The sequence below is a fragment of the Dipodomys ordii genome, unplaced genomic scaffold (assembly GCF_000151885.1).
Source record: "Dipodomys ordii isolate 6190 unplaced genomic scaffold, Dord_2.0 Scaffold6, whole genome shotgun sequence".
NCBI lineage: Eukaryota > Metazoa > Chordata > Mammalia > Rodentia > Heteromyidae > Dipodomys > Dipodomys ordii.
Window position 1 is genome coordinate 13,263,679 of NW_012267222.1, and position 7,928 is coordinate 13,271,606.

The 7,928-nt window shown below is 58.0% G+C and overlaps 1 protein-coding gene across 1 annotated transcript in view; it reads left to right on the top strand.

Annotated features, from left to right (window-relative positions):
- The window catches only part of Runx3 (runt-related transcription factor 3), a 50,302-nt gene that overhangs the window by 1,842 nt on the left and 40,532 nt on the right, over positions 1-7,928 (top strand). The gene's annotated exons all lie outside the window — the stretch shown is intronic.

Below are 7,928 nucleotides of genomic sequence, written 5' to 3' on the forward strand. Positions count from 1 at the left end.
GTGGCTGCCCCGCTCCTGGTGCCACGGCGGCCTGGCCGCTTTGATGGCGGCTTCTGAGGGCACCGTGCACACGCCCGTCTCCCGGACCACCCTGCCTGCCCACAGCACCCCAGGCTGGGAGGGCATTTCTGGGAGCCCCCGCTGCCCACAGAGGCCCCGACACCCGGGCTGTGTGTCCAGGGCCCCGCTGGACATATAGAGACCCCATTGACACCCGGCCGGAGATGGCCACATCAAAGCCGAGCCCGGCTCCCTCACCTCGGGGGAGGGGCCGGGAAGGACAGCCCGGAGCCTGACCTTCCAGAAAGTTCTGTGAGGCGGGAAGAAAGCCACTAGGAGGAAAGGCTGGCCTCTCCTGAGGGGCGGGGAGACACACGTGGGCGTGGGGTCCCGGGCCGTCCAGGCTGAGCTCCATTGCGCCCCACCAGTGTCTCCAGGGAGCCACTTGGGGGACCCTGTCCTCGGCCCCCCCATGCCACAGTGGGAAGGGAGGCAGGAGGGAGGGAAGAAGGAAGAGGGAAGGAGAAGGTAGAGAAGGGTGGAGGAGGGAAGAAGGAAGGGAAGAGGGAGGGGTCCCCCGGGCCCAGGACCCGCCCCCCTCCCCCGCACGCTAAAGGACCCCTGCGAACCGCCCCCTCCTCTTGCGTAGACAGGGCCCCTCGGTGTAGGCCTCAAAGAGGGGGTGCAAAGCGGGAAAGAGGGGGCGTGTCCCCTCCTGAGCCCAGTGCAGCTGCTTGCCGGGTCTCGGAGCTGGACAGACTGAGCTGCGGGCTCCGAGATGGACGGGGTGGAGGTGGAGGGCACCCCAGAAAGGCGTCTGGGAGCGGAGACTGCACCCCCGCTTCCTCGTGACGTGGGGGTGCTCACCCCGCCTCTCCAGACTCAGTTTCCCATCTGTAGAATGGTGAGACTGACAGTGCGCACCCGAGGCTTCTGGGTGCGTTTGCAGCGGTGAGGGGAGGTGTGCGCGCGCCAGCTCCCGCGTAAAGCCAGAAAACCAAGGCAGACGTCCCTTCCGGGCTGGGCGCAAAAGATGGCCAGCGAGCCACAGCGAGCCACAGCGAGCCACAGCGAGCGAGCTCTCCTCTCTAGCTCAGTTTTACAATCACTCCTCAGAGTCTGCCCTGGGCCTGGCCCTCTCCCCAGGCCCGGGGAGGGGACGGGGCGGGGGGGGGGGCGGGGGGTGCAGGGCGGATCCTCTCCTGTGCACACCTGGTGGCAGAGGCCAGTGCAAGGTGACCTTGGCAGGGGAAAGGAGAACACAGGGATGAATGGATAGCTAGGTGGATGGATGGGTGGGTGGATGGAAAGATGGTAGATGGGTACATGGATTGTAGGTTAATGGGTGGTAGCTGGATGTTGGATGGATAGATAGATGAGTGGTGAATGGTGGATGGTGGATGGCGGATGGATGGGTGGGTGGGTGGATGAATAGATGGATGGTGGATGGATGGATGATGGATGGATGGATGGTAGATGGATAGGTAGATGATAGGCAGATAAATAGATAGATAGAAGATGGATGGAGATAGATGGATGGACAGATAGATAAATGGATAGATAGATGGATAGACAGATAGATGGATAGATAGATAGATAGATAGATAGATAGATGATGGATAGATAGAAGATGCGTGGATGGATAGAAGATAGATAAATAGATAAATAGATGGAAGATAGATTGATAGATAGAAGATAGATTGATAGATAGAAAATAGGTAGATAGGTAGATAGATAGATAGATAGATAGACAGACAGACAGAAAGACAGACAGACAGACAGACAGATGAGCAGGCCAGCGACTGCTGGCCAGGCGGCTCCCAGCCCCCCACTTCCCCTTTGCTGTCTGGTTTTTCTCCGAAGCCCTGTCCGGGCTGCTGCCCGGCTGCGCTGCGCAGACGGCTGGGAGGTTTAGGTTCCTCTTTGGGGTTTTCTTTCAAGTCTGGGAAAAGTGTTTTTGGCACAAGGCTCGGGCTTGCGTGTGGTCGGAAAGGGCAGACGTGTAACTGACGTATGGTTTGCAGGGTGGCTGCTGTCGGTGCCCCTCAGGAACGCCCTCCTCCGTGTGCCCCGAGCACAGGCGCTTGCACACGCGCGTGCCTGGAGAGGCCTCCGGAGCCCTGGGCATGGTGGGAGGAGGCGGGGGACATGGGGCTTGCCTCACCTGGGCTGACGGGGAGACGTATCTGATGGGGGGGTACAGCAGGTACTGGGAGAAGAGAGAGAATGGGGGGGGCAGATCGGTTTGGACAACGGCTGCCCCCAAACAGTGCTCCTACAAGGCTGGTCGGGTGAGTTTTACGGAGCTGATGGCTGATGTGCTTCACCCAGCTCCTGGCAGAATGCCAAGCGCTCCATAAAGCCAAATCATGGTGTGACCTCGGTGACCCATTTCACCGGTGGGAACTGAGAGTCAGCAAAGGCAAGGGACTTCCATCCGCGGTCATATCGGGAGAGACCGGTGGGGCCCAGGCTCAGACCAGGGCCTGCCTGGCACCAGGGCCGCCTGGTTAAACTCTCACTCTGCCCTAGAGGGGTCTCCTGGTCCTTAAGATGAAGACACACCACCTCCAGGGAGCCCTCCGTAATTATTCCAGGAGAGGTGACTTCTGTCTCCCCTGCCACCTTCCATGCCCCTTCAGGCCCTGCTCAGATAAATACTTCCAGAAGGGTTTCTAGAAAGCTGGAGTCTGGGTGGGGCTGGGATCAGGTGGGTGTGGGGCATAGCCCGGTGCTGGGGAGGAGAGCAGGGAGCTGGGATCGTGCCTTCGGGATGAATAGGGGAATAGGGTCTTGGCTGGATCTCAAAGGGACAGTGGGGATCAAGCATCTCATGGCGCTCAGAGCTCTGGCTGAACTGGGCAGGGCAGGTGTGCACTCTGAGCGCACATGTGTGTGTGTGTGTGTGTGTGAGAGAGAGAGAGAGAGAGAGAGAGAGAGTGAATGAAAGCCCCAGGGCCTCCACCTGGGCTCACCAGCCCTATTTTACCCACACAGCTGTGTGGCCACATGACCTTGGTCTCAGGCGCGTAGATGATGCAGGATGCTCAGCCGGGGACCCTGTGCGCTGCGGGGTCCCAGGCTCAGGCTATGGCTCCACCCCCAGGCGCCCCAGGCCCCAAGCTGGAGACCCTGCTCCTTCCTTCCTGCTCCATTCCCCCAGCGCCAGTGCTGTTCATGCTTTGAGCCCACAACGTAAAAATAAGAAATGATATGAGGCGCCGGCGGCTCACGCCTGTCATCCTAGCTACTCAGGAGGCTGAGATCTGAGGATCACAGTTCAGAGCCAGCCTGGGCAGGAAAGGCCGTGAGAATCTTATCTCCAATAAACCACTAGAAAACTGGAAGTGGCGCTGTGGCTCAAGTGGTAGAGTGCTCACCTTGAGCTGAAGAGCACAGGGACAGTGCCCAGGCCAAGAGTTCAAGCCCCACAACCGACCAAAAAAAAAAACCCTACCAAAAAGCCAAAGTAGAGCCATGACTCAAGTGGTAGAGCACTAGTAGCCTTGAGTAGAAAAAAGCCAAGAGAGAACACAGCACCTTGAGCTCAGGCCCCAGTCCCGGCACATAAACAGAAAGTTCTCAGAGATATTCAGTGCTACAGAAGAGTCTGAGTTTACTGCATTGAGTGCTATGGGAGAAGCCCAGAACCTTCCATCTCTCGAAGCATGCCACCTGCAGGAGGGGCAGGAGGAAGATGGGGCTTAGAACCAGCGGCTGCAGATTTCTCCACCAGACCACCGCTGGCTGGCTGGCCCTGCGGCCTCCTGACCTCGTGGCCTGTGAGGTGCGGATGCCAGGCTGGCTGGGCAGGGGATGGGTCTCCTCATTATGCCCCCCTCCCTTGAATCACAGCTCTCCTTCACCTCCTCTGTTTCCTGGAAACCAGGACACCAGGGTGGCACTTCCCTGGGTGCTCCGCAGATGTTATCAGGCAGAGACGAAGAAGCCAGACAAACTTGAGAACAACAGTACCAGCAACAGGGCTCTCTGGTGCAGGACTTGTCAGGGCCTTTCATGTCCTCATAAACACGGACATCTCTAATAAACACAGCAAGGTAAACTGCTTCATGGAAAGCTATTAAATCCATATCTTGGACTAAGGCACTCTAGAGCCAAATGATCTGTTCAAAGACTCGAGAAACTGTGTGAGAGTTAAAAGAAAATTTTGCTGGCCTCTAAATACTGAAAGAAAAAAAAAAGATGAAATTAAGAGATACTTAATCGAGCCAAACATACCGGGTGGCTTACTCCTGTAATCCCTGAGTAGCTGGGATTCATGAGAATCTCTGTGCAAGTCCAGTCTGGGTGAAAAAGTTAGCAAGACCTCATCACAAGCTGTAGGGTGGGCATGGTGGCTCAAGCCTGTAGTCCCAGCTATGAAAAGCCAGTAAGTGGGCTATAAGTAGAAGATCCTGATCTGAGGTCAGCCCAGGGCTAAATCTCCATACCCCACCTGAAAAATAACGAGCTGGGATCGTGGCTCAAGCAGTCGAGCACCTGCCTAGAAAGCTCAAGGTCTCGAGTTCAAACCTCAGAACCTCCGAAAAAAATGTGTAGAAGACTGTCTAGAAAGGATAAATTATGACGACTGAAGTCTTAAACAGCTATACCATATTGGCAGTGTCCAGACATGGAAAATCTCCACCACGACAGTATTCTAGAAGCTTCCTTCTGGGCCGCCATCGTGTGTGATGAGTGGGCACTGTGGCGTGCAGCTCTCCCTGCGTACCCACATGCGTTTCCCCCAGATCTGAAGCTGCTGTGAAGCCTGTTGCACAGATGAGGAAACTGAGAGGCCAGCGGCTGAGCCCCCTGCCGGGCGGCCCAGCAGGACAGGAGGGGCGGGGCAGCGGGGCAGGAGGGGCGGCCCAGCGGGGCAGGAGGGGCGGCCCAGCGGGGCTCGGCCTGGGTCAGCCCAGCGGCTGAGCCTCCTGCCGGGCGGCCCAGCAGGGCAAGGCCAGCATCTGGGGACCAAGGCAGGGAAGGCTGGAAACACACACAGGCACACGCACGCACACAGGCACGCACACACAACCTCACAGGCGCACACACACAGTCCGTGGCTGTAACACCCATCCACTATTCAGGGCCCCCCTGTGGGGTCCCAGCCGCCCCTCAGCGTGGACTCACACAACCAGCTAAGAAACCCCTCCTGTCCTGCCGAGGCCCCAGACCCTGCCACGGGCCTGGGCCACGGGCTGGTGTGGCCCCGGGGTGGCCAGGAGCCAGCGCACCCGAGACCCAGGCCAGGCCACCGGACGTCAGAACCCAGGGAGACAGAGGCAGGCGGCGCACAGCGGCCGGCCTGGCCCCTCTGCAGGTGGACTATGAACACATATGAGCTGTGCCAGGCCCCGGGGTCCTGTGGCATCGACCTCCCTGGTCCACTCTTCCATAGGGAGCTGAACATCTAAGGCTGGGCACTGTAGCTCACGCCTGTAATCCTAGCTACTAGGGAGGCTGAGATCTGAGGATCATGGTTCAAAGCCAGCCAGGGCAGAAAAGTCTGTAAGACTTATCTCCAGTAAACTACTTAGAAAAGCCAGAAGTAGTGCTGTGGCTCAAGTGGTAGAGTGCTTACCTTGAGTACAAAGAGGCTCAGAGACAGGGTCTAGGCTCTGAGTTCAAGCCCCAGGACAGGAAGGAAGGAAGGAAGGGAGAAAAGAAAGAGAAAAGAAAAAGAGCCAGGTGCTGGTAACTCCTGCCCGGCTGCTCAGGAGGCTGAGGTCTAGGATCTCAGACAAACAAATCGGAAAGAGTCGTCACTTCCCCAAAAAGCTGGAAGTAAAGGTGTGGTTCAAATGCTGGAGCTCTAGCTATGAGTGGAAAAGCCAGGGGAGCAAGCCTGGGGCCCTGAGCTCAAGCCCCCATACCAAGGCCCGCCCGAGCAAAACGGACAAGCAGCTGGATACCTAGCATCTGGGGCTTTAGGTGGAGCCTGGAGTGCTGTGGGCATGCTCTGTCAGGAAAGGGGGAGGCCGCGCCCCCAGGGGGTCAGGGTGTGTGCCATGGCAGGGCTGGGCCAGAGCCCAGGGTGAGGGGACCGGCCCAGACTTCGTCCTGCGTGGGGGGAGGGGGGATCTGGCTGAGACCTGCACTTCCTCACATGGACAGAAGCCCAGAAACACCCCAAGCCACCACACAGCCGGCCCAAGGGACCGCCGCGGTGGTCCAGCCCCCCGGCCACACAGGGCCTGCATGGCAGAGGGGACACGGGATGCGGTGACACTCTCCTCACACACAATACACCGCGGGGGTCTCAAAAGCAGATCTCAAACTGCACATCCTGTCCCGGATCTGGACCTGGCCTGGCAAAAGAAAGGAAAGAGGGAGGGAAGGAGGGTGGGAGGGAGGGAGGGAGGGAGGGAGCAGAGCAGGCTAGGAGCCCAAACATCACTCACTGTTCTGGGTGGCAGGGTTTGTGGGTGGTTTTAATTTTCTTCTTCATAATTTTATTATTTTCCAATTTTCCCTTAATGAATGTGTATTATTTTCATACTCGGGAAAAAGATGTGTTTTTGTGTGAAGAGACTGGATTCGGAATTGTTCTTCCCTTCCGAGACGCTGGGCTTTAACCCTGAGTTCCAGACCCCCCTGGCCCAAGCACTGCTTCTGTGGGTTGGTTCTTCTGAAAGGAGCTTCTGGGCAGATCCCACCCACCCACTCTCATCTCCCCAAAAGCCAGGCTAGGGTCTCAGGAGCTGGAAGTGACCTGCCATGGTCCCTAGACTGATGACAAGATGATTGGGTCAAGGGCAGAGAGGAGAGAGAGGAGCCGTGACCCTCTTCACCAAGAAGGGCAAACAGGATAGGGCTTTGGCGTATGCACAGGAGTGCCCTTCTGGTGTCCTTGGCTTGTGGCCCTGCCTCTACCTTTAAGGCCAGTACCGGGAGCCAGGTCTCTGCATACCACCATCACCCTGGCCTCTAGCCTGTTCTCCATGACCGCCTCCCCCCTGGCTGCCCTCATCTCTCTCCCTCTTCCATTTGAAAGAAAGGACTTGGGGCTCACCTGGGAAGCCAAGATGCCACCTTACAAAGTCCCTTTTGCCACCTAAGGTGCTGGAGTCACCATGTTGGGGATTCGCATGTGGGCCTCACTGTTTATGCCTCTTGGAGCCTCTTGGAGGAGACACAGGGTTCTGCTTCCTAAACAGGTGGGCAGCAGGCAACTGCGTGTGCCAAGGCCCTGTGGCTGTAGGACTCCTGCGGCTGGAGCTAGGCGAGAGAGGGGCGGGGTGGAAGGAGATGAGACCAGAGAGGGACGTGTGACACGGACGCCGCAGGGGCTGGGTGGACACCCCTGCGCCCCTCACTGCCCCCTTGCCCCCACACTGCCCTGGGAGCGCGTTTGCTTGCTTGTCCTCTATGGCTTTTCTTTTTCTCCCGCTGGAAGGAAGGGGTCAGGCCACTTCATGGCTCTCTTGTCCCTTCCTGCCCCCCACTCCCAGAACCTGAGATCATCCTCAGCACATAGTAGGTGCTCAGTAAGTCCTTGCTGACCACACACACACTAGGTCCTCAGTGTTTGCTGGCTGCGTGAACCCAGGGCCCCTGGCTCCTCCGCTTCTTGCTTTTCCTCTTCTTTTCCGCTCCTCCTTTCCCTCTCCAAGTGCAGGATTGGGAACCTTGGCCCGAGGGGGCTGGGACAGGGGTGAGGAGAGCCCAGGGGCGCTCAGGCCCCCAAGCGCAGCCTGGGTCTTGGGGAGGAGGCAGGGAGCGGAGTCTGCGGACACTTGCTGGGCCTCCTGGCGCCTTATATTTTTGTCGGTCGTGGGTCTTGAACTCAGGGCCTGGGTGCTGACCCTCAGCTCTTCAGCTCAAGGTGAGCACTCTACCACTTGAGCCACAGCACCACTTCCGGGTTTCTGGTGGTTTATTGGAGATAGGAGTCTCACAGTCTCTCCTGCCCGGGCTGGCTTTGA